This window comes from Perissodus microlepis, chromosome 3 (assembly GCF_051167445.1).
Source record: "Perissodus microlepis isolate ML-2025 ecotype Zambia chromosome 3, ASM5116744v1, whole genome shotgun sequence".
Lineage (NCBI taxonomy): Eukaryota > Metazoa > Chordata > Actinopteri > Cichliformes > Cichlidae > Perissodus > Perissodus microlepis.
Genome location: NC_140463.1, coordinates 50,621,615 through 50,649,491, shown reverse-complemented (window position 1 = coordinate 50,649,491; position 27,877 = coordinate 50,621,615). Strand labels below are relative to the sequence as shown.

General features: G+C 44.0%; 1 protein-coding gene across 1 annotated transcript in view; it reads right to left on the bottom strand.

Annotated features, from left to right (window-relative positions):
• LOC146391788 (protein NLRC3-like) overlaps positions 1–27,877 on the bottom strand; it is a 453,804-nt gene that overhangs the window by 50,720 nt on the left and 375,207 nt on the right. The window lies entirely within an intron of this gene.

Below are 27,877 nucleotides of genomic sequence, written 5' to 3'. Positions count from 1 at the left end.
AACTCTGACTGTCCCACTTACACATCTGATGGATCAGGAATTAATTTTTACACAGTAACATACATGATTTATAGTCAGGGATGCACATAAGTGGTCCCCTTGTGCGCATTCGCTGTCAAAATAAAAGTATTCCTAGAAATTAAGAGAATACATGCTTCTTTTGGGTGGAGGAACACCAAACTAATTGCTTACGGAGCTTGCTTCTTCGACATCTTTAAGAGTTCTGAACAAATGTCTGTCCTCCTCCAGAACATCAAATACGCAAACGCGCGTTCCAACTTCTTATCTGGTACGCATCTTTTATTTTAACAGTGAATGCGCACCTGCGAACCATTTATGTGCAGCCCTGTTTATAGTTTAAAAACATTGTCCTTTCTGATGTTGTTTTTTTTTTAAATATCTAAAGTAACATGGCTGCTATGAGGCCAGCTAGGATCCCTGTGGACCTTGCCCTACAAATGATCCAGGACGGATGGGATGAAGAGCCCATCGGAGGCACTGACTCAGAATCTGACATCTAAGATATAGAGGACCCAGACTATTGTCCCCCCCACTGAACAAGGCCAGTCAGATACAGAGGAGTCCTCTGATGAGTCCTCTGAAGAGGAAATGGATACTGAGTCTAACAGAATGAGCCCCTCTTACTGCTCTAGCTACAATATTCTGAATTAGTCGGCCAGGGCTTGCACCTGGGTTTAGTACTGTCTCCCCAATAGATGCGTGGAAGTTGTTCATGTCTGATAATAGAAGAGGTGCTGACATGCACAAACATGGAGGCACGAAGAGTAGCCACAGAAAGGGGAAAAGAGTGGAAAAATGTAATCAAACATAAGCTCCTGGCCTTCATTTGATTGACCATTCTTGCAGGAAGTGAGAAGAACTGGAATGTACCAGTCGGTGTAACCCATTGTACAAGGCCACTCTGTCAATTCAAAGATTTGAAGATATTCGCCATTTCTTGTACTTTGATGACAAGAGGACCAGAGCCTACCGACTGAAAACAAACCACATGGCAGCTTTCTGCTACATATGGGGCCTGTTCCTGGTCAACTGCAGGCAGAAATTCATCCTCGGTGATTGTGTTACAGTGGATGAACAACTTGTGCCTTTCAGAGGGAAGACCTAGCTTCTGCAGTATATGCCGAGCAAGCATACAAAAGTGATACAAGGATACAAAAACTGCAATTTCTTAAAATTAATGAAAAAATAAATAAAAATGCAAAGGGCCTCATGTCACAAACATGTTTTATGAGGAATACCTCAAATATGAAAATATTACAACTCTTCGTTTTAAAGATTGTGAAGAATAGCAACCGAGTTTATAGAAAAAAGCATTGTTTCTATTTGGGGTCATTTTTAGAATAGAATAGAATAGAATAATCCTTTAATTGTCCCACAGGGGGAAATTTGGTTGTAACAGCAGCCAAAAAGACATATATATAAACAAACAGTACACAGGACACAGAACAGAAACATACACAATTTTTCTTACATATTTACATTAAGGACAATGGTTACTATAAACAGAGAGTACTGTACAGTTATTAAATTAAATAAAAATAACTACAGATAAGAGGCAAACCAGGTTGTAGTGCGAATCGGTTAATTAACTTATTGCAGTAACAGCGCAGAAGTAAACATCTATGTTTGTTGGGAGCAGTTCTGATTGTACAGTCTGACAGCTGCAGGGAGGAAGGACCTGCGGAAACGCTCCTTCATGCATCTAGGATGTAGCAGTCTGTCACTGAAGGAGCTCTGCAGTTCAGCAACATTTACATGCATGGGGTGGGAGACTCTGTCCATCAGAGATGTTATTTTGGCCAGAGTCCTTCTGTCTCCCACCACCTGCACTGGGTCCAGGGTGCATCCCAGAACAGAGCTGGCCTTCCTGATGAGTTTATCCAACCTCTTCCTCTCAGCTGCCGATAAACCGCTGCTCCAACATACAACACTGTAAAAAATGACAGAAGCCACCACAGAGTCATAGAAGGTCTTTAAAAGCGCTCCCTGTACTCCAAATGACCTCAGCCGCATCAGCAGGTAGAGTCTGCTCTGACCCTTCCTGTAAAGAGCATCAGTGTTGTGGCTCCAGTCCAGTTTATTATTCAGGTGAACACCCAGGTACCTATAAGAGTCCACTATCTCAATGTCCACTCCCTGGATGTTCACCGGTGTCAGTGTGGTGGGTCTACATCTCCGGAAGTCCACCACCGACTCCTTGGTTTTCCCGGCGTTGATCAGCAGGTGGTTCTGCTGACACCAGTCAACAAAGTCCAGAGTCCACTGTCTGTACTCTGAGTCGTCCTCACCTGTGATGAGGCCGACTATGGCAGAGTTGTCAGAGAACTTCTGTAGTTGGCAGCATGGGGAGTTGATGGAGAAGTCTGCAGTGTAGAGGGTGAAGAGGAACGGTGCCAGCACAGTTCCCTGTGGGGCCCCCGTACTGCAGACCAGTGTGTCAGAGACACAGCCCTGTGACCTCACATACTGTGGACGTTCTGTGAGGTAGTCCAGTATCCACTGGGACATGTGGTGGTCCACTCCCGATAGCTCCAGCTTGTCTCTCAAAAGTCGTGGCTGGATGGTGTTGAAGCACAGGAGAAATCAAAGAACATGATCCTCACAGTGCTTCCAGGCTTCTCCAGGTGAGTCAGAGCTCGGTGCAGGAGGTAGATGATGGCGTCCTCCACCCCAATGCCAGGCTGGTAAGCAAACTGCAGCGGATCCAATGAAGACCTCAGGCGCAGATGGTTTAGAACCAACCTCTCGAGGGTCTTCATCAGATGCAATGTCACGGCTACCGGCCTGTAGCTGCTGAGGTCCTTGGGATGGGAGGTCTTTGGTACCGGTACCACACAGGAGGTCTTCCACAGCTGTGGTACTTTCCCCAGTGACAGGCTCAGGTTGAACAGATATCCTAGGATGCCACACAGTTCATCTGCGCAGCATCTCAGGAGCCTGGAGCTGACGCCATCTGGACCTGCAGACCTGCTTTTTGACCCCACTTGTGGAAGAGTGTAGGTATTGGTAGGTTGTGCATCCAAGGGTTAAGCATGCAAAAGTTCATTAGTCAGTTGTGAGTGAAGTTTGTTTTTAATCATGTTAACAGTTGAGAAGGCTGATCAAAAACTATATGTCAATCCAAACATGGCTAAGGTAATATTGAACCCAGTTCTTTTTATTCTTTTACTGGACAGAGAAGACGCAGACTCAGACTGGTCAAAGTATTTATAATCATTTTATTCAATCATCTTCCGGAAGAGAGATGTGCACAGCGCTAAGCCCCTTGCAGATCTAAAGCATTAAGCCGGAGGTGTATAATATAAGTCTGCTCCCTCCTTCTGTTATTTTGGTAATCACACATCACACACAGTTTCGATCAAAACAGCTTCTTTACCTCTGGCCTTACTTGATGTGTGTGTGTGTGTTGCTGGTAGAGTGATTACGTGCGCTACCATCTGCCTAGTTCCGCTTTTTCTGTCTGCATCTGCTTCCTGTTCTTAATATACTGCCTCTGCAGCTCTGCACAAGACTTCCTGTTCTGCAAAGTTCCAGTCTGGCTAAGCAATTGGTTTGTGAGTCAAAGCTGGCCTTCCTGTATACAGGCCTTTATTATTTAAATACATAAAACAACATAATCAGAAAATAAGCAATAAGAATATATATATATATATATATATATATATACATATATATATATATTCCTCAACAGTATACACTGCCACTTTGGTAAGTCATGGAAACCTTGTGTTTGGCACAGTCTGCATCCAGAAGGTAGAAGAATCAGATGCTTCACATTGCTCTTTTAACAGCATATCAGCTTGAAAGTTCCATTTGCAGAGAACCTATATCCACCCATTTGTAGACATGTGCAACCTCCTTTGAGAATGCAATGATATTTTTCACTAGAAAGGGATTTTTCATGAAAAGGTGGAGCTGATCTCCAAAAGCGAAGCCATCAAACCGATTCTTAAAGTTTTCAGTCAGTTTTTGTGCAAATGCAGCAAGTAACGTTAACACCCTTTCACTGAGGAAAAATATGTACATTCCTGCTGAAGATCCTGTTTTAGAATGTCAAGTTTTCTCTGAAAAGACTGGACAGCTGTTATCAAGTCACACAAAGAATAGTTCTATTCATGTTCTTCTTATCCTCCTGAAACGGCAACAACATGCTGGCCTTGTGACTTTGTTGTTACTAAGAGTAACGTATTCTGAATACTTTGGATTACTTAGTATATTATCATGCTTTTTACAACTACATGAATGTACTACTGCTGTGTGATTTATTACTATTACTGAAGGCTACTCGCCATACGAATACTAAGTTTTTTTTAAAAATCTTAATATAAATAAGTAACAGTAGGGTGGACATTACGTAAGGCTGCACTATTTGCAGCGATCTCGTATAGAAAACTATTCCGCACATATATAAAACAGGTCAGCGGCTCCGAACCGTAATGAAGGGACCTCTGGGTAATACGTTGGGTTCTGTGTCAGGCCCGTAGCCAAAAACCACCTTTACTTTACTGTCTGGGTCAACTTTGCTAGCGAGAGACAGAGAGAGGCATTGAAAGGCTGCTGCAAAGGAACTTATTATTTCGCAGGAAAACACAAACACAGTGTACAGTCGAGTTTTAATAGCTTACTTACAACTGGGCTTGTCGTGCACTCTTTTTGGCTGCAGTGGTTATTATTATATTTACATACTTCCATCTCCCATTTCTGGTCAGTGACAACTTGTACATTTCAACTCTACTTTTGGACAAGGCTAAGCATCAGGCTTTCAAATGAATTAAAAGTTTGTCTGGGTTTTTCGCTGATTAATAGGCTGGTGTGAAAAATTGCTGCCACAACGCCCCCTCTGCCTGTGCTTTGAGGTTCCTGGTAGTTAGAATGACTCGGGGGTGTTGATTCATGTAAACGAACATAATCATCCTGCTGCAACCAGGTTTCTGTAAGGCAGAGTAAATTGATTTGTTGATCAATTATTAAGTCATGTACTAACAGAGACTTGGAGGAGAGAGACCTAATATTTAATAATCCACATTTCACTGTTTTACTCTTTCGTTCAGATGTGGATACTGTTTTGTGTATTTTTTACTGGTTTATTGTCTGTCATTTACCCTGTTTACTAAGGGCTGATGAATAAAGGGCCATTACAGGTAATACCTAACAAAAGTAACTTTCTATTGTAGTAGAAGCCGCCAGTAACACAGAAGTGCTGCTTTGTCTTCCATCTGCGTATAACAATTGCAGTGTAAGTCATTGGCCTATGCATTAACCTCTGTAAAAAATGCACAAAAAAGGCTGTTAACATTTCTTTTATTCCTGAGTAAATGTTCTCTCCTCTGTGTTTTTAGTGATGGAGCAATTTGAATAGCACAGTCAAGCTGGGTCTGTACGTCTTGGGATAACAGTTCTGCTTACCTTGTGCTTGTGCCAGAAATAGGTATTTGCTTAACCTTTTCCTTAAGTTGTTGTCCTTCTTTTCCATCTAAAGGTGTTTCTGCCACAGTTATCTTGGACTCCTTGGGGCGATCGTGGCTCAAGAGTTGGGAGTTTGCCTTGTAATCGAAAGGTTGCCGGTTCGAGCCCCAGCTTGGACAGTCTCGGTCATTGTGTCCTTGGGCAAGACACTTCACCCATTGCCTACTGGTGGTGGTCAGAGGGCCCGGTGGCGCCAGTGTCCTGGAGCCTCGCCTCTGTCAGTGCGCCCCAGGGTGGCTGTGGCTACAATGTAGCTTGCCATCACCAGTGTGTGAATGGGTGGATGACTGGATGTGTAAAGCGCTTTGGGGTCTTTAGGGACTAGTAAAGCGCTATACAAATACAGGCCATTTACCATAACAGACGATGACCGCCCGGTGCCCATTCTACAATTTGACACCCCTCACTACACTGTAGGTGACATAGAAATTGATTTGAAAGATGACCAAAATCAACACATACCCTTTTTATATGGGAAGGTGTCCAGCTCGACTTCCGTCCGATAAGACAGCATTTAAAAAAAAAGGACGGCTGTCTACAACGCAGATGAAGCAAAATATGTAAAATATCACAGGCGGGGGGAGAGCTCGGAGGGTATATCGGCACCAATACGCAATATGGGGCAGGTCTGGGTGGTTTGTTCGACAGCTTGTTTAGATTTGCTGTACCGTTGTTTTAAAAAGGAGTCAGCGTAGTCAAACCCCATCTAAAAACAGCCACATCAGGCATAGTGTCTGATGTCATATCCAACATAACCAGGCCCGCATCTACTAAACGGGATGGCAATGGCTTGCATGTGTATTCAACCAAGCATTCTAAGATCCCCCCCCACAGCACAGTGCGCACGCCATCTAAAAAGCGTAAACCAACAAACCCTGTGAGGAGACCCACCGAAGGGGGACAGTTACACAGAGTGAAAAGACCAAGAACCAGTCGTTCAAAAACTGCAGTGTTTGACATATTCTAAATGGCTCTGTTACACAATCAATCTGGAGAATGTCTAAACCCAGAGCTGGACCTGTTTACTGTGCCCTTCACACAGACTAGCATTGAGAAAAGTACATTTATCGAAATCCCGCCAGTTTCTGCAATCACCGACGTAGGACGATCAAGTTTTACATTTCATCATCCGGAGAAGATTACCTGGATCGAAATGACTCTAATATCTATATGCGTATAAGAATCACAAATGCCGATGGCACAAACTTAGCTAGGGACGCAAACGTAGGATTTGTTAATTATCCCGGCTGTATACTATTTTCTCAAGTTGACATAATGCTGGGGGATAGGCTCATAAGCCAGTCATCCAATGAGTATCCATACAGAGGTGTAATATAATGCCTAATCTATTATAATAAGGAGATTTTAGACACACAGTTCAGCAAAGACTTATTCTGTAAAGATGCATCATTGCACATGAATGATACATCTATAGGAGAGAACCAGAGTCTGGTGACCAGAGGTGTTCATACAGCAAATAGCAGTATTGTTGAATTGATTGCGCCAGTACACACAGACCTGTTTTTTCAAGAAAAAATATTACTTAATGGAATCGATCTGTCACTGAAATGTGTGCGCTGTAAAGACAAACACTACATATAGAGTTAAAATGGTTTCTGTCAGCATGTTTGTGAAAAAAGTCACTTTCTCACCCAGCTTCAGGCTGACGCACGGCAGGGCACTGCATCATGCAAACGCAAAATACACTGTAGACAGGGTATCTTTAAAGACTTTCTCCATACCAGTGGGGGCAAGAATATTAACTAATGACAATTTATTTATGGGCAAGATACCTAAATTTGTCATCATTAAATTCGTCAAAAATGAAGCTTACACAGGGAGTTTTCCCAGTAATCCGTTTAATTTTGAAAACCGCAATATAGAATTCATTTCTTTATACGCTGATGGTCAGGCTTATTCTGCTAAACTATTCCAGCCACATTTCCAGAGAAAACACTATACCTGAGAATTCTACCAGCTGATACAAACCACAGGTAGACATTTAAAGGACAGACCCTTGGTCATAACACGTGATGACTTTGGTAACCGCTACACTTTATTCTGTTTCAATCTGGAAGCTGACAAAGGACATTCAGAGAATGTGTCGTGTCACGAAATAAATATATATTCTTAGTGCTTATTTTCTGTTTATATTGTTTTATAGAGGCCAGTGTAGGAAAATGCCCCTAAATTAGAATGTGTGCCAAAAGTCACAGAGTAATGACAGGAGACGGCACGCTTTGTCCAGAGAACAGGAAGCGTGCAGACATAAAGTGAAACTAAGCAGAGTTGTTTTGATCGAAACTGTGTGTGACGTATAGCAGAACTATATATACGCATTTTGGCTTGCAATGCTTTTAGAACTGTGGGTGTGTGCTCGTGTCTACAGCTCTCCGTTTCCGGAAATGTAAAATAAAGATGATTTTTTGAGCTTGACCACACTGAGTCCGGTCTTTCTCTGTCACTAAAAGAATTCAGAAAAGAACCAAATTTAATAATTGGTGCCTGTGACCATGATTCTTTTGCGGCTGAGAGGACAAATGTGGCGAACAGGAGACCGGTCTAAAAAGATTTAAAGGTAGGCACAGCCCTTTCAAAAAAGCAAATTGTGCAGATTGGATGAATTCTAAATTATCTGTTCGCCGAGTTAAAGATCCTGACCGTTAAATTGGCTCAGTAGTGGTAAAATTAAACTAAATTATAGAATCTGCTCAGTAGATTTCTAGTGACATGTCCATGGAGATTTTGGGGTAATTTGTGACAATAAAAGTAAAGTCTGGGGAATATTTGATGAAAACTTATTGTTGTTAATGTTGGAGTGAATTTTAAAGTTAATGAGTGTGTGTTTAAGGTTGAAATGCTGTGTGTAACGTTAATTGTGTTGTGTCATCCAAGAGAAAGAGATTAGACTAGGACATTTGGTTAAGGGATTTAATTCCCTATTGATTAGAGGGTTGGACCCGGTTGGACTCCTAGGAGCGCAGCTGTTCAGCGTGTGGCAACGACTCCTCATCGCGGATGCGCGGTGGGGCCCAGCGGCGTCCGGATTAGCTCGGGGGGTTCCCGCGGGGATTCGGGCTCCCGTTAATAACCAGGTCAGGGATCACTTCTTTTATGCGCTATTTGGGTGTAGAGCTGGGCTCGGGTGTGACCATTTCAATATGGAGTGACCGGTAAACCTTCAGGCGCCAGTTGAATACTGAGACGCTGGTTAAGTGGAGCTTCTGGTCAAGCTGCGGGAAGTGCTTTTAAATTAACATAGGGCCTAGAAATTTGACCGTTATCGGTGACGGTGTTCCCGAAGCGGGTTGATTGACCAGCAAGGTTGGACCTGGGCTTAGAGGCTTTCAAATTTGTCAAAATTGTGTAGGAAAAGTCTGGTACCAGCAGAAGGGGGCAAAAGGGTTGGACCCGGGCGTTGGACGCCAGAAAACCCCCGTAGGGATCATGGTGTTTGTGTCTGTATGTACCTGGGTTGTCCGTTTATTGTGTATTGCTGCAAGTGTAAAGTGCTGACTATATAACTGCATGATGTTGTCCAGTGTTTGTGTGCTGAGACTGCATTCTTTTTATATTGAAATTAGTGGAGTTACAGAGGATATATAGAGTGTGAACATAAAATAAGAGTTCGATTACGCTGTAGAAACGGATGAAAATCCAGTGAAATGAAGAGTGTGTGTGTGTCTGGCAGGAAGTGAAGCAGGAAGTCTGCAGGCAGTTTGGAGAAAAGAGACCGTGCGAGCAAAGGCTGAAATAGAGACGTTTCAAAATTAAAACAGAGGAATTAGAGAATGAATGTGTTAAGAAATAGTAATGAAAATGATATTAAATAAATGTCTTAGTGTGTTAATACAGGTGCCCATGGACTTGGCTCAACATCGGATGAGTACAGTGGCAAAATGATAGATTAACATAATTGGGACGACAAACAGGCCAGGTTTGTCTGAAATTTTACAGCTTCACCTCTCATCCTGTTCTTATCCTGAGAAGAAGCTTAAAGGACATTCAATCTCCTGATGAAGACAGAAGACAGACAGAACAACACCGTGGTCTTGAAGAATTCACAGCAGGCAAAAGATAGTACAACTGACCTAAAACACTGACGGGTCCAGCAGCATGTATGAATACCATTGTTAATGGAAACATGCACTCTGAATTACAAGCTGGGAAGTGTACCAGTGACAAGACTGTGTGAAAGCACTGGACGGGACTCTCTGAGTTCATATTTGCTATGCTGGGAGTTAACCGCCAAGAAAAGACTGAAAAGAGGAAGACAGAATGAAGAGAGAAGAAGAAATGGCTGATTTGGGCCTGTGTTAGATTTGGGAGGCCACACAGGAAGCTGTGAGAAGAGAGGATGAGGACCGGTGAGAGGTGAAGGCTGGACGTGGTAAAGTGAGAGCATAGGAAAATTGGGTTGAAAATTGAGGCTGAACTTGTGGGGTTTAGAAATGTCCAGAGCATCGTAACAGAAAGGTAAATATAAAAGAGAGAGAGAGAGAGAGAGAAAGAAAGAACCAACTGGGATGGGAAAACCAGCATGAGGTGTGGTTAAATTAAACCAATTAAATTTTTAAAAATAAAATGACCGGTGAAATGTCGTTAGAACCAGGATTGTAAACACATTTTTTCTGACCAGTTGTAGATAAATTTAAAAAGTCGGATCGCCATTTCAGGGTTGTCAAGGCATTGGTAAAACAACGGATTACTTTTAAGAGCTTATGCCTGTATAACTGTTGCTGAGACACGTCCAGAATCCACAAAAAGTAGTTTAATTAAAACATAATTGAATGATTAAATGAAAACCCTGGTTAAACATATATGAACTGAAGTGAATATAAACAAGCAAAAGTGCCTAGTACAGGGGAAGACGCATGTGTACACGCACGCTCATGAACCCGTACAGTGGGGGTGGGGGGGCAAAAATAGTACAGGTATATTACTACTATGGTTGTTTACAGTGGACATAGACGGCTTTTACTCCTCTTTCAAACCATCTGTCTTCTCTGTCCAAAATGTGAACATTGGCATCCTCGAAAGAGTGACCTTTGACCTTTAGATGCAGATGGACAGCTGAAGTAGATTTTCAGTTGCTTAGGAACCAAAGGCTTGTTTTTAAGAGACAGTTTAAATGGGATTGAGGGAATGATATGTTTGCACTGTAGTTTTTATCCAACAATATCAAGCAGTTAAATCAAAGAGTTCATGTTACTAACAGCTCACCTCCCTGCAGTAGACAGAGGCTGGACTTGAAAATTAATGCCACTATCTTTAGACCGGTCACTCTTTAAGGACACACAGCTGGGTCCAGGTTCATGTTTGCGTTTAGTTCCTCGTTTCTTCCTGTGAATAATGATGAAGCAGTGATGTGAGTGCTGAGCTGTGACATGGAGAAGAGTCATGGACAGTTAGAGATGGTCATCTCACCTCTGAGCTTTGGTCTGGCTCTCATGTTCCCCACACAGAGTGGTTTTAGAGGGAGGGACTCCCTCCTCTCTGTCCTCACACTGATCCATGCTGCTAAATTCACATCAGCTCACACACACTTTCTACCTTCACCTGCAGAGGAAACACAAATCATTCATGTGCACATCAACTGAAATGCTCCTTTCCATCATGCGTGGTGTCCAAATATCAGCTGCTTTTTTCCTGCTTCATCTCAGTGTCACCTGAATGCAGTCAGACAGCAGTGTGAGGCAGAGGAAGCTGCCATCAGCTGCTCTACTTCTACTATCAGTCCACTAGCTGCAGACATGAAGCACACACGATGCATTGACTCACACTGATTCACTGTTAATTAAAAGTATATACATATATATTAAAACATGAAACAATATTTTGAAAACCTCCGCTACATCGTAAATCATCTTTCAGCAGCTGGATTAAAAGTGTCTGAGTAATAAGGAGTAATTTGATGGTTGAAAGAAACTCTCATGCTGTCATGTTTAACTAGAATTTAGATTTGAAATCCAGCACTATTGTTCAGCAAGAACTATTTTTACTTTGACTCTAACAAAGCTTTTGTTTTTAAATAACTTCTTTCACTGATTGTATCACATTTTAACATATTATATATTATATGTATTCATATTTTAACCTTAAATATATACAATATTTTCTCAAATTTGCTCAGCAAGACTTTGAAGTTGGGCCTCATCAAACAGTCAGACTCCCCATCATGAAAAAGGCTCCGACTGGAAGGCTGAGGCTGCAGCTGAAGATGTTCCTCAGATTTTATCACAGAGAGACAACACTGAACTGAAATCTCTGAAAGATTTCCCTGAAAGTAAAGATGGCTGTAAAAGGAGAATTCTCAGAAAAACTTACTGTGTGGCAGCCAGCAGACTCTTGCAGTGACAGGGTTATTTAAGGGAACAAGAAGTTACATCATACAGTGTGATGCAAAAGTTTGGGCAACCTTGTTAATAGTCATTATTTTCCTGTATAAATCATTGGTTGTTACAATAAAAAATGTGAGTTAAATATATCATATAGGAGACACACACAGTGATATTTGAGAAGTGAAATGAAGTTTATTGGATTTACAGAAAGCATGCAATAATTTTTTAAACAAAATCAGGCAGGTGCATAAATTTGTGCACCACAAAAAAAAGAAATGAAATCAATATTTAGTAGATTCGCCTTTTGCAGAAATTACAGCCTCTAAACGCTTCCTGTAGGTTCCAATGAGAGTCTGGATTGTGGTTGAAGGTATTTTGGACCATTCCTCTTTACAAAACATCTCTAGTTCATTCAGGTTTGATGGCTTCCGAGCATGGACAGCTCTCTTTAACTCACACCACAGATTTTCAATAATATTCAGATCTGGGGACTGAGATGGCCGTTCCAGAACGTTGTACTTGTTCCTCTGCATGAATGCCTTAGTAGATTTTGAGCAGTGGTTCGTCGTTGTCTTGTTGAAAGATCCAGCCCCGACGCAGCTTCAGCTTTGTTACTGATTCCTGGACATTGGTCTCCATAATCTGCTGATACTGTCCCTGCACTGGCCACACAGCCCCACAGCATGATGGAACCACCACCATATTTTACCGTGTTCTTCTTGGAATGCTGTGTTCTTTTTCCTCCATGCATAACGCCCCTTGTTATGCCAAAATAACTCAATTTTAGTTTCATCAGTCCACAGCACCTTATTTCAGAATGAAGCTGGCTTGTCCAAATGTGCTTTAGCAAACCTCAAGCGGCTCTGTTTGTGCTGTGGGCGGAGAAAAGGCTTCCTCTGCATCACTCTCGCATACAGCATCTCCTTGTGTAAAGTGCGCCGAATGGTTGAACGATGCACAGTGACTCCATCTGCTGCAAGATGATGTTGTAGGTCTTTGGTGCTGGTCTGTGGGTTGACTCTGTTCTCACCATTCATCGCTTCTGTCTATCCGAGATTTTTCTTGGTCTGCCACTTTGAGCCTTAACTTGAACTGAGCCTGTGGTCTTCCATTTTCTCAATATGTTCCTAATTGTGGAAACATACAGCTTAAATCTCTGAGACAGCTTTCTGTATCCTTCCCCTAAACCATGATGGTGAACAATCCTTGTCTTCAGGTCATTTGAGTTGTTTTGAGACCCCCATGTTGCTACTCTTCAGAGAAAATTAAAAGAGGAGGGAAACTTACAACTGACCCCCTTAAATACTCTTTCTCATTATTGGATTCACCTGTGTATGTAGGTAGGTCAGGGGTCACTGAGCTTACCAAGCCAATTTGAGTTCCAATAATTAGTTATAAAGGTTTGGAATAAATAAAATGACAACAGTGCCCAAATTTATGCACCTGCCTGATTTTGTTTAAACAATTATTGCACACTTTCTGTAAATCCAATAAACTTCATTTCACTTCTCAAATATCACTGTGTGTGTCTCCTATATGATATATTTAACTCACATTTTTTAGTGTAACAACCAACAATTTATACAGGGAAATAATGACTATTAACAAGGTTGCCCAAACTTTTGCATCCCACTGTATCTCGCATATGTCACATTAATTATTATCAGCATCAATGAAAAAATCTATTGTGCTCAATGTGGCTCAGTTTTTATCTCTGTGCAGATTTGGAGACAAGCGGTGACTTCATGTGTGAGCTGTCAGTATTAGCAGTCTAAGTTTGAATGAGTTCATGTTTCCTGCTAACAGCTTCCATTTGAATCCATCTGAAACTAGAAGATCAAACAGATCTGATGAAGAAATGTTGCTGCACAGACGACATTGAGCTGGAAGTGAAAAATGTAAGTGTAGTTTACTTGCTATGATGGACTAACTACAGCAGGACTGCAGCGAATCCCTCAAAGTCTCCATAAATCCATCTACAGGCTCATTGGAGACTGACAGCAGCACTCAGGGGGAACCAGCAGGGTGCGCTCACTGAGTCCTGCTAAATATTCTCCATAAATTCTGGAGAATATTTAACAGACAAACATGAACTCTGATCCTTCATAAAACAACTTCAGAGTCAAACTGAAGTCCAGCGTCTGAAGCAGGTTCTCAAATCAGGACTCCAGTTTTATGGTTTGACTGTGAGCCTGCTCAGAGTCCACATGAACACTGAGTGTGACTAGACATCACAGCACAGTCACACTTTCCTCTGTTAAAGAGGATCAAACAGTGGCAGATGTGTGAGGACGATTTCATGATGTTGGTACCGACCTGCAGCACAGTCTGATGAAGACGCCCACACATACTGTTAGTCTGATGTGATGATCTGAGGAGAACAAACCTGCACACTCTGTTTGAAAGGCTCTGAGCTGGATGTTGGAGACTTTGTTGTTGCTTTGGATCCTTTATCCAACACCAGACGTCAGAGATGAAACAAGGCTTCGTGTGTTCTCCGCAGAAACACGCAAACAACCAAAGAGCATCTGCTCTGTGATGAAGAGGAAACCTCAGAGACTGGAATGAATCAAAGTTGCACTTACTGAGCTTCTTCCCATCAACTTCTTCACTCTTCAGCTCTCTGCTGTCTGGACCAGGTCTGTGTAGAAACAGAGAAAATCCTCTGCTTCTTCTCTGCAATCAATCCTCTGTATCTGCAGGCTGCCCTCACATTAAACACTTCACACCATCAAAGAGTCTCAAGCTCACACGTCAAAGATTAGATGCAACACTGCTACAGTAGATGTGTCTGTGCAGGCTTAAACAGTTTGAACATTAAACAGTAAATCATAAAAGAGTCTTAAGCTGCAGCTTTCGGGTCAAAGCTCAGCTACTGCACCCTCATATCACTTTATAGGTTTAAGTACATTACCCTGAAACAAAAGTTAATCATTATCCCTCTAGGTGCACTTCACTCAGCCTTAAGGTGTTCTGACAGAACTGTATGTTTCACATGTTGCTAATAACAGAAGAACTGAATTGGTAATGTTTTAGTTTTATTATTAACTTGGTTTTTGTTTATTATATTTCCATGTAGATTAATGAAGACAGGGTGTGTCCCAAAACATCTTTCCATGATGTAAATTCATGGAGGCCGTTGCCTTCCGCGCGGCCGGCCTCCGGACCTGCCCAGTCGCCGCCGTTGCCTTCTGCGCGGCCGGCCTCCGGACCTGAACTGTTTTGGACTGTTGTGCTGTCGACCTCCGGGCCGGCCCCCTGAACTTTGTGGAAACTGTTTTTCCTGGCCGCCTGCGCCTGTCGTGAGCCTATTTTTGTTCTGTTGTTTTCCGGGCTCCAGTGTTTGCGCTTTTTTTTTGTTTCTGGCTCCTTGTGTTTGGTTTGTTTCTCTCTGATTGTGTAATAAAAGTATGAACATGTATTTATAAGATACATTTGTGTTTGAATCCTGTAGCTTATCACACATTTGATTTCCATGTGTGAAGACTGCAAGTGTCCAGTGTGAGGATAGACTGAGGAACCCACTGCTGCACATCATCTGTGAGGCTTTGCACCCCTGATGATCCACCAGGACAAACTCAGCAGTGTGTGAGGAAGAGGAGGAGGAAGAGCCAGCAGCAGCTGACAGATGGAGAGAATAGACAGACTGTTCCCTCTGTGTGAAGGACTGATAAAAAAGTTTAACATAACTAATTGTCTGTCCTGAATCAGTCTTATTAGGTATTGTTCAAAAAATTTTATCATTCCAGTGTTTTCAGTGTGGGAGAAAGTACTCAGGGCCTTCAAGTTACACACTATGAAAAGCAGAAACAAGTTTAATATTCAGAAACCTAAAGTATGTATCAGCAGCAGAATGGAGCTAAAAATAAATGTTTGTTTCAGTTCTATGAAGCTTTGAGTATTTTGGATTAGTAGCACTGCTGTGTTTGTGGCACATTAGTATATGTGAGGGGGCAAACTCCTCAAGATGGGTGGTGACCATGGTGGCCATTTAGAAGTCGGCCATCTTGGATACAAATTTTGTTTTTTTCAATAGGAAAAGGGCCATGTGACACATCAAACCTATTGGTAATGTCACAAGAAAAACAATGGTGTGCTTGGTTTCAAAGTAACAATGTAACGCAAGCAGCAGGTGCACCTCGTAAATAGAGGTGCCTATGCCATCCCCAAAAACCGGTGGCATGACGTCAGGGCAGGTGCAAGCAATTTTTGCCGATGCTATAATGCCGCCCCCACGACGATGTCGCCCATATCAAAAACCGCCACTGCCTCTAATGGCATTTAAAAATCACGTATACAAGTTTTACCAAAAAAAAAAAAAAAAATGGATGGTGAGACTAATCTCATCTTTCCTGTCCTTCTCCTTTCCCTCCTCCTTCTCTTTCTCCTTCTCCTTTTGTTCTTCCTTTAGCTCATCCCTCTCCTTTAAGGGACGGGCCTCCACAGTGTTTCCGGGGTTTAGGGTTAGGGTAGGGGAATTGATTCCTCCTACGAGGGTAGAAGGAAGGTGCGCGGGCCATCTCACGGGAGAACCCCTGATACCTGTCTGGGTCGTCAAAGAAGAGGCGCTGGCGCCGCCTTCCGTAGCGGACTTCTTGCCACTCGTCCGTCATGACGGGTGGTTTTTAATTAGTTGTTTTTTATATTTTTAAATATTATTTTTTAAAAACTAAATGATATGTCCAAAAAAATTTATGAATTGTTTTTTCAAATAAAAGTGAAACCCAAAAGGGGCTCAAACAACTAAAAGAGAGCCAAAAGGCTTAAAAATCCCTTAAAATAAAAACCGTCTGTTCGGCTCTGTCTTTTAAATTTCTCTTAAACAAAAAAAAAAATAAGGCTTGGTTTTAAACAGAAAAGAAACACCCAAAAGGGGCTTAAACAACTAAAAGAGAGCCCAAAGGCTTAAAAATCCCTAAAAAGAAAAAAACGTGTTTTCTGGTTCAAAAAAAGTTCAAACGTGCCTCAGGCAACATTTCGACCTTAAGAGGTCTTCCTCAGGCCTGTGAGGCACGAAAGAAAATAAAATCAACTAAAATCCAAGCGCTCAAAACAATGGCTGGCTGCTGGAGATGTGCACTGTTCGGCTGTCGAAAGCAGAATGAGCTCTCTCTCCTACCTGCACTCCTTTTATACCCTCTGGTCTCTAATGCTTTTTGTATCGTCCTTTTTATTAATGTTGTTTCTATGTCCTTGTCTTCTTACAAAATTAGGTTTTGACTCTGTACGTGTTCATCTATTTGTACTACAATGAATTATATTACATGAATTGAAAAAAAATACTTTTATTATATTATTTACATTTATTTATTTATTAGTGTTAATGCTTATTTAACCCTGATGCTCCCGCCAGGGGGAGCGGCGGGGTCGGGGGATGCGGGTCCCCCGCGGAGGGAGGAAGGTGGTTGGGGTCGCGAGATCCCCCCGAGGGGATGGGACAGAGAGAGAGAGAGGGAGGAGGGAAGAGGCGGGGGTCGCGAAATCCCCCCTCGGGGAGGGGATGGGAGGAGGGAATATGCGGGGGTCGCGAAATCCCCCCCAAGGGGATGGGAGACAAACAAGAGAGAGAGAGAGAGAGAGGGTGGGGGGGTGGGGGGGTTGAGAAACACCCCGGCGAAAGCACAGCGTGTCGCACGGTGAGATGATAAGAGCGGGGATCGTGGGTACTAAGCGTGTTGGGGTTTGGCTACAGAGGCGGTGTCCGGGCGCACGCCGTACAACAACAACAACAAGGTGCCACCGAGAAAGAAGAAGACAGACAAAGACAATGTCACGCACTAGACCGTGGGAGCCAAAGAGCACTAAGGTTGGTACAGGTGGATCGCTTTCGCCGGCGGTGTCATCATCGTCCTCCTCCTCCTGCTCGCCATCACCATCACCGTCACCATCGCGTTTGGCGTACGCGGGGTCGGCTCCGGTCGCTCCGTTGTTGCGACCAGCCACGTTTCGCTATCGAGGGCTAGGGGTCGAGGAAGACCAACGACAACAAGAGGAGAACTCGGAGGAGGAGGAGGAAGAGGAGGAGGAAGAGGCCGAGGAGGATAACGACTCGACAGCCCGAACGCTCACAGACAAGGAGCGCTACTCGGAGGATCAGGAGGACGACAACGACGAGGTGGCGGAACATGGGTATGTGGCTGCAGAGGATCACGGTTACGAAATGCCGTTGCAACTTTGCCAGGACGGCGGCTCGCAAGGTGAGTCGAACTGCCGAGAGGAAGAGGAAGAAGCAGGCGCTGAACCGGGGCGGGGGGCTTCGGAGCTTTGGCAAGAGGACGCCGGCCGTGCTGCGGGTGGCGTTCATGATCTTGGGCGCGATCGCAGGCACGGCGATGTCGGTGAAACTCGCGATGCAGCCGATGATTACGACGATGAAGAAGAAGACGAAGACTATAATGACAAAGACTATGAAGAAGAAGAAGATGATGACCACGACGACAACGACGACCTCGACCCGCAAGGACGAGGCCCCACCGAAGAGGCTGTGGCGGCGGCGCGAGACGAGGCCTCCTCGTTCATGGCCTACTTTCCACCAGAGATAGAGGACTCGGTGATCGCCATGACCAACCTGGAAGCGGACAGGCGCAGGCCCGCCATCGACGGATGGAAGCCCATGGGCCGCGTCGAGTTCCGGGCCTACGTGGGGCTGCTCGTGCTTGCCGGCGTGTACAGGTCCCGGGGAGAGGCCTGCGAGAGCCTGTGGGACGCCGAGAGCGGCAGGTCCGTGTTCAGAGCCGCGATGCCGCTCAAGACCTTTCGAGCCTACTTGAGCGCACTGCGCTTCGACGACAGAGAGACCAGACAAGCTAGGCGAGGCGGCGGCCACAGCTACGGCGAGGGCGGCTACGACAAACTGGCCCCCATCAGAGCCGTGTGGGACGAGTAGTGCGCGAGATTGCCCGCCATGTACCGACCGGGACCGGAGGTCAACGTCGACGAGAGACTGGTGCCGTTCAGAGGTACGTACATGGTGTGTGTTGTGTGCGTGTTGTGTGCGTGCTTTTACATGACTTTATCTTCCACTCTTGCACGTGTGTTCTCTGTCAAACTCACGTCTCTTCATCCGTTTCTGCCCCAATCTCTCCCACACCTCTCTATCTATCTCCCTCTATGTCTCTCTCTATGTCTCTCTCTCTCTCTTTCTCGCCATCAGGAAGGTGTCCGTTCAGACAGTACATGCCCAGCAAACCCGCCAGGTACGGGATCAAGATATGGGTGGCTTGCGACGCGCGTTCCAGCTACACATGGAAGATGCAAGTCTCCACCGGCAAGCCCGACAAGCGCGGCCCTCCCGAAAAGCACCTGGCCACTCAAGTGGTCGTGGACCTCACCGAGGGATTGGCGCCGAGACGCAACGTCACCTGCGACAACTTTTTCACCTCGCGCGAGCTCGCCGACAGGCTCTTTCGCGAAAGAGGCCACACTGTGCTGGGCACTCTGCGATCAAACAGACCCGAGATCCCCAGAGAGCTGCGCTGCGTCACGGGCAGGGCCGTGGGCTCCGTCAAATCTGTAGTACTTGGTGGCTCCGCGGGACGAGGACGAGGTGGCGGAAGAGGGCCCGACACGATCATCCTCTCCTACGTGGCCAAGAAGAACAAGAACGTGCTGCTTCTCACCACCGCTCCTCGCTACCACCACCACCGCTCCGGCCCCGAGCCCCGGCCTAGCCGCCGCAGTAGCGACAGCGGCAGCGGTGGAAAACCTCCCTTGGTGCTGCATTACAACCGCACCAAGGGAGGCGTCGACAACCTGGACAAGGTTGTGAGCACGTACAGCTGCAGGAGAAAGACCTGCAGGTGGCCTGTGGCCCTTTTCCACAACATGGTCGACGTCGCGGCCTACAACGCGTTCGTGCTCTGGAGGGAAATTCACCCCAACTGGATGGCGGGCAAGCTCAACAAACGAAGGCTCTTCCTCGAGCGACTGGGCAAAGCGCTCGCGCGCCCCATGATCGAAGCCAGGGCGTTAGCACGAGGAGGAGGAGGCCGAGTCGCGGCCCGAGGTACTACTACCACTGAGGCCGATGATGCTGATGCCGATGCTCGTACTACTCGTACTGCCACCGCTACGCCACGCGACTCCTCTCCGGTCAAGAGGCGAAGGTGCCGCGTGTGTCCCAGGAGCAAAGACGTCAAGACCAAGATCCTGTGCCACAAGTGCCGAGTGTACGTGTGCACCAACGCACGACCTGATATCCTCATGTTGGTGTTGTTCCCAGATCATCATACTAAATGTTGTTCCAGGATCAACATTGCAAGTGACCAATCAGAATGTTGTGACGTCATACTTTTGCGACTTCGGGAAAAACCGGCGTAAAACAAAAAACTGTACTTAAGCTGCAAGAAACCGCCTCTGTCTGCCGATCAACGGACCCTGACCCTAACCCTAACCCTAACCGTAACCCTTTAATAAACAGTAAGCAGAATTGATATTGTCCTTGCAACATTGGAATTTCATAAATGCACGAATGGCTTGGCGCGCAAAAGAATAACGTCACAACAATGTGATTGGTCACTTGCAATGTTGAACCTGGAACAACATTTTCATGATGGTCTGGGAACAACACCAACACGAGGATATCAGATCATCCGTGCACCAACTGCGCCGTCAAGTACTGTCCCAACTGCGCCGCTTCCCGCACCGCTGCTTCTCAGATGCCACCGACATCGTAGTAACACAAGCGCCCCTCGGGGGGTCCGAACGACCCCAACCACCCACCCCACCCTATCGTCATAACACATATGCCCCGAGGGGGTCACTACGAACCCCACCCTATCATCATAACACATATGCTCCGAGGGGGTCACTACGACCCCCTATCATCGTCATAACACATACGCTCTGAGGGGGTCACTACGAACCCCACCCTATCATCATAACACATATGCTCCGAGGGGGTCACTACGACCCCCTATCATCGTCATAACACATACGCTCTGAGGGGGTCACTACGAACCCCACCCTATCATCATAACACATATGCTCCCAGGGGGTCACTACGACCCCCTATCATCGTCATAACACATATGCTCTGAGGGGGTCACTACGAACCACACCCTATCATCATAACACATATGCTCCGAGGGGGTCACTACGACCCCACCCTATCATCGTCATAACACATACGCCCCGAGGGGGTCACTACGACACCCCCCCCATCATCGTCATAACACATACGCCCCGAGGGGGTCACTAAGACCCCCCCCATCACCACCACCACCATCATCATCATCATCATAACACACACGCCCCTCGGGGGGTCACCATGACCCACGCCCCGAGAACAGGCGGGCGCACAAGGGTTAAAGCCAAGTTCACTCATAAAATGTGTCCGTCTTAATAACGTTACAGGCTATGCTGGGCTTTGGCCCACATCAGGCTAAAATTGTTTGTAAGTATGAATAACGTGTTTTGGAAACTAACTGCACAACATGCAGCACTATTAGTTATCTCAGTCTCAGAGTAGCATTTCTAATTTTGATTGAAACTGTCAGAGAAAACGGCAGCTTTGAGCAAGCCAGGATATTAGTTTACAGAGGCTGTTAAAATTGTATGTCTAACGTTAAAATGTTGGTGACACAATAATTTCATTCTAATGGCACTGACATATTAATAGGGTTAATTTTTGAGACAAAATATCATGAGGTAGTCATGATTTTGCAAATATTCCACCTTGTAGTGCAGTTTTCAAAAATTGTTTTAAAAATGCACTCACCGTACAAACATTACTGATGAGTCAAGATCTGCACAAACTGACAGAAACACTGAAGCAGCTGCACATTTTATTCTTATTGTCATGTATGTCCTATTTGTCAGGTGACAGAAGAACCAACACAAAGCTCAGAGAGCAATGGTGATACAAGATCACAGGTGAAATTGGATGATGACTTGTTGGTTCATAACTGTATTTGAAGCACATGTGTGACTGCATTTTGGAATTTTTTGTTCGGAATGTCTCACTGTTATTCATCAGGTGACAGAGGCAGCTCTGCCATGTTGTAGCTCAGACAGAGGTGAAGATGCGAGGTCACAGGTGACTGACTGATGTTTTGGTGCTATAGATTAACTAGTATTTATTATCACAACAATTGTTAGGCTGCTGATGTAAACTGATTCATTAGTGTATATTTGACAAAGAATCTGAATTGACATGTCTCACTTTTTATATGGCACGAATCAGTGTGTTATTTTATCAGGTGGCAATATGTCCTAGTGCAGTCAGAGGGGAAGAGCCAGGGCCAAAGGTGAAGCACATCAAGCACATAATAATAATTTCAATCTGAGGATAAAACGCATGTACTGAGGCTGAAAGAAGCTTCAGTGCTCTCAGAAGACTAAAAAGATGGGTAAGGTTAACAATGACTCAAATGAGATAAAACAATGCTGCTGTATGCCATGTCCACCAGGAGAGACTGGACAGTATAGATGTAAAACAAATACAGGGAGTGCAGAATTATTAGGCAAATGAGTATTTTGTCCACACCATCCTCTGCATGCATGTTGTCTTACTCCAAGCTGTATAGGCTCGAAAGCGAACTACCAATTAAGCATATTAAGTGATGTGCATCTCTGTAATGAGAAGGGGTGTGGTCTAATGACATCAACACCCTATATCAGGTGTGCATAATTATTAGGCAACTTCCTTTCCTTTGGCAAAATGGGTCAAAAGAAGGACTTTACGGGCTCAGAAAAGTCAAAAATAGTGAGATATCTTGCAGAGGGATGCAGCAGTCTCAAAATTGCAAAGCTTCTGAAGCGTGATCATCGAACAATCAAGCGTTTCATTCAAAATAGTCAACAGGGTCGCAAGAAGCGTGTGGAAAAACCAAGGCGCAAAATAACTGCCCATGAACTGAGAAAAGTCAAGCGTGCAGCTGCCAAGATGCCACTTGCCACCAGTTTGGCCATATTTCAGAGCTGCAACATCACTGGAGTGCCCAAAAGCACAAGGTGTGCAATACTCAGAGACATGGCCAAGGTAAGAAAGGCTGAAAGACGACCACCACTGACCAAGACACACAAGCTGAAACGTCAAGACTGGGCCAAGAAATATCTCAAGACTGATTTTTCTAAGGTTTTATGGACTGATGAAATGAGAGTGAGTCTTGATGGGCCAGATGGATGGGCCCGTGGCTGGATTGGTAAAGGGCAGAGAGCTCCAGTCCGACTCAGACGCCAGCAAGGTGGAGGTGGAGTACTGGTTTGGGCTGGTATCATCAAAGATGAGCTTGTGGGGCCTTTTCGGGTTGAGGATGGAGTCAAGCTCAACTCCCAGTCCTACTGCCGGTTTCTGGAAGACACCTTCTTCAAGCAGTGGTACAGGAAGAAGTCTGCATCCTTCAAGAAAAACATGATTTTCATGCAGGACAATGCTCCTTCACACGCGTCCAAGTACTCCACAGCGTGGCTGGCAAGAAAGGGTATAAAAGAAGAAAAACGAATGACATGGCCTCCTTGTTCACCTGATCTGAACCCCATTGAGAACCTGTGGTCCATCATCAAATGTGAGATTTACAAGGAGGGAAAACAGTACACCTCTCTGAACAGTGTCTGGGAGGCTGTGGTTGCTGCTGCACGCAATGTTGATGGTGAACAGATCAAAACACTGACAGAATCCATGGATGGCAGGCTTTTGAGTGTCCTTGCAAAGAAAGGTGGCTATATTGGTCGCTGATTTGTTTTTGTTTTGTTTTTGAATGTCAGAAATGTATATTTGTGAATGTGGAGATGTTATATTGGTTTCACTGGTAAAAATAAATAATTGAAATGGGTATATATTTGTTTTTTGTTAAGTTGCCTAATAATTTTGCACAGTAATAGTCACCTGCACACACAGATATCCCCCTAAAATAGCTAAAACTAAAAACAAACTAAAAACTACTTCCAAAAACATTCAGCTTTGATATTAATGAGTTTTTTGGGTTCATTGAGAACATGGTTGTTGTTCAATAATAAAATTATTCCTCAAAAATACAACTTGCCTAATAATTCTGCACTCCCTGTATTGGTGGAGAAACCAAACACTCAACGCCCTCAGCGGAGGAGGAAAAACCTCCTTTCAGTGGAGAAACCATCCTTAACCCTCCTTGAAAACTGGCGAAGAAACCAGACCTTCTCATGTATGTGTGTGTATATGCATGTGCTTGAATATGTGTGTGTGTGTGTTTAACCCACTGATGCTGATCACACAGACCCACTACTAGAACTGTTTTATCAGGTTTTATGCAGCGTCACCATTAATGTCACATTTAATCAGACCACATTTACATTACAAGCCCACTACAAGCATTATCAACATTTTAAATTACATTATACATCTGCACTGATTTAAAGGACCACTATTTTAACCTGATTCATTTCTCCACCTTAACAAATGAAGCAAGATATTTGACCCTTAAAAAAAATGTACCAACAAATAATTTAATATTTATTTTCCAACTTTTACAAGTGAAATCAAACAAGTGTGTTTAACAGTGAAACCAGAGTGGAAGCTGCTCATTTATAGTCCAACCCAGGCTAAAAGTAAGTTGAGTAGACCAGCATCATCAAAGTGTTGGCTCTCTGAACACGGTGCAAGATCGCCATCTGCAGGACAAACTAGTTTTTCTCGCCCTCCTCGTCAACAGCAAGATAACATCATCGTACAACAAAACATTCAGATCAGGTGACATGACTGTTTAAGAGGCGGAGTTAAACTGTGGCAGGTAAGCATATGGAGGAGGAGCAACAACTGCAGCGTGACGCTGGAACATCATCATTGCATTATACAGTTTCCTCTCTAACTGGATGATGCTGTGAACAAGAACAGCTGTGGAACCATTGGCCATTTCCCATCGTGTAGCTGAGTCAAAACAGCCCAAGTGCTGAGAGGGAAAACATGATGATTTATGTAAAGTCATAACTGGCTGCAGCAGCTGAGCTTTGACCTGTGAGCTGCAGCTTAAGCTTCTTTTATGGTTCAGTGTTTAATGTTTAAACTGTTTATGGCTGCACACACGCCCACAGTCAGGTTGTATACATATTGAAATGTTATATACAGTGTGGCAGCTGACCTTTGACCTTTAACCTGCGAGCTTCAGACTCATTGCTGGTGTGAGGTGTTTAATACTATTGAAGCTTGCAGACACACCCACATCATCTGATTTGTTCTCAGGGTTGTTCAGTGTGTTGGAGTTGGAGCAGAAACCTGCTGCAGGTTAATTATTGATCAAACAATATCACACAAGGTGCAGCAGCTGACCTTTGACCTGTGAGTTTCAGACTCTTTGCTGGTGTGAAGTGTTTAATGTGACTTCAGCCTGCAGACACAGAGGACTGATGAAGCAGAAGATTGTCTCTGTTTCTACACAGACCTGGTCCAGACAGCAGAGCTGCAGAGTGAAGACGTTCACGGGAAGAAGCTGAGTAAGTGCAACGTCCTCTTTGAATCCTGGATCAGGAAGTGAAGCCGGTGAATATTTGGTGTTTAAATAAGGTTTCTGCCTTTGACTCAGTCGGCTGTCACTTTCTTTCAGAGAGAAAAAGAGATTTGAAGTTTGATTTGAATGAAATTTACAATCAAATGCTTTCAGTGTTGCTGTGTTGAGTGTTTGCACGTTTAATATTTGTATGGAAGACACAGAAAGACATGTGGCTAAAGAAATCTGTGCTAGAGGGACGTTTAAAAAAATAGTAGAAAAGAAAACAGATGTTGAATTCTTTAGAGAATTTTCTAGAAATCTTTTTCTTTCTAAACAGAATTCAGAATATTGATCTTTGACATGGAAGCTGTTTCTACAGGATCCTGATGGACACTCAAAGCTTTTATAAAATGTTCTCATTAGTTGTTTACAGCAGAATATCAACGTATGTAAATCAAAACAACAAAAATGCACAAGTGGTGTGTCATACTACAAATTATAGAATCAGAACTGCTGATTTCATTACTCTTAACTTTTAAAGGCATATTTTGTATCTGAGAGCAGGGACACTTGTGTTCAGTGTGACTTTAAGTTCAGGCTACCCTTGATTTAGTAGTAGGGATGGGTTTTGATAATCGATTTATCGATTAAAATCGATTCTGGCTTGACGTGATATCGATTCATTAAAATCCTGAATCGAATTTATTTTGGCCAAAACGCCAGAATCTCAGGTTAAACGTCACAAAATTTCAAGAACCACCAAACAGCTAAAACAGTAAATGAGAGCAGGAACACGGATTCTGCACAAAGACGTAAACACAAAGCGCGGAGCCGCCGACGCATCAGAATCAGTGAGATGTGACTTTCTCACCTGACTGCACGGACACGAGCTGAAAGCCGACAGCTCGCTGATTCTGATGTTTCGGCGGGTCCGTGCTTTGTGTTTACGCCCTTTTTGCGCTGATTCTGAAGCTGCAGGTTTTATCTCTCTCCAAACAATATTGAGTAAACCAGCAGCAAAAGAAGATCCAAACTTCGCTTCACATAAACATCGTCATGAATTCCCTCTGATTGTTTTGCTGCCACCAGGATAAAATCACACTTCATGCACAGCTCTCTCTCTCTCTCTCTCTCTGTACTTCAAGAACAGTTTCCTGTCTAAAAATCTGTTTTCTGCATTATTCGCTTGCTTGTTATGCACAAGTCTACTGTTCTTACAGCGCTGTCGGCAGGGGCGGATCTAGAGAAATTTTCTTAAGGTGGCATGAGGGTGGCAAAGAAATCAAATGGGGTGGCAAAATCGAAGCCCCTTTTTTCCCCCAAACACATGTGCAGGTGGTTACATATGGTTAAAATGATTCAAATGCAGTAAGTATACACGTTTTTCATATAAATATAGTCTACAACTTAATTATTGTCTGTAGCCCACATACCGTAATTGTCCATGATTTTTGTGATATCGTAAGAGGATTTGTTTTGTTTGTTCCGCTGTTGTACGGCACTACGTTGCCTGGCGGAAGGGCATGTGATCAGACACACAGTATCGGGGTTCAAGAGTGGTATGTTGGTCACATGTCTGTCCGCCAGGCAACGTAGTGCCGTACGAAGTAGCGCGAAAAACAAACTTCAAAGTAGTGCTACGCGTTCAGCGGGAGGCGTGGATGACGAGCGGCGATAAACTTGCGAAAAGCAAGTTATGCTCAACTCCACCAGTGGATTCTGACAGCGTGGAAAAGTGTGAAAACATCCATGATCACCAACGGATTTCGAAGGGCTGGACTGCTGCATGATGGAGAGGAGGACACCGCCACGGCCCTTCAGAGGGTGTTCGACTCTGACACTGACAACGAGGATTTCTTTGGTTTTGAAAGTGACAACGAAGGAGAGAAGCGGAGAGTGGATGATGAAGCCATCCTGAGCCTGTTCGTTTCTTACACTGGAGAAGAGGACTTTGGTGGTTTTAGTGCGCAGGAAGAAGAGAAAGATGGTGGTGAATGACTGACTTTTCTTCTTGTTAAAGCCGTGTCGCTGTACCTGAGCCTAAAAGGTATTTTTCTGGTGTGCTGTAGGTTATTGTTATGTACTACATTTGTTACTCGTTTATGAAGCACAGTACACGTTTCGTACTTGTAATTACCGGTACTTGTACATATACCCTAAAAAGTTATGCAAATATGTACCCATAACTTGTTTTTCAAAATATTAATAACAGTGATGTGTCTCCAAACAGCCATCTCTTTCCTGACAATTCCCTTTGTGCATATTCTCTTACATATGATAAGTCAACATTGAAACACCTGCGGCTTTTAGTCAGGTGCGGCTAATGTATGTACAAAACAGGATTTTCCCCTGATTTTAGCTTGTGCGGCTAATATTCAGGTGCGCTTTGTAGTCTGGAAAATACGGTAATTAAACACTTTAGTTACATAAAACATGTGAGTTTTGATGTTATGTACTGTATAGCCTGTATGATAAATAAATATGTAGCCCAATAAGTATAAAATCCAGAAAGCTACACAACATGGGGCAGTTAATTTACAAACACAAATCTAACTTAAGTTTCACTGTTTTTTGTTAGAAAACAATCACATTGTTACATGTTAAATTACACAAAATGTCAGAAATCTGCACTGTCATGAACAAAAA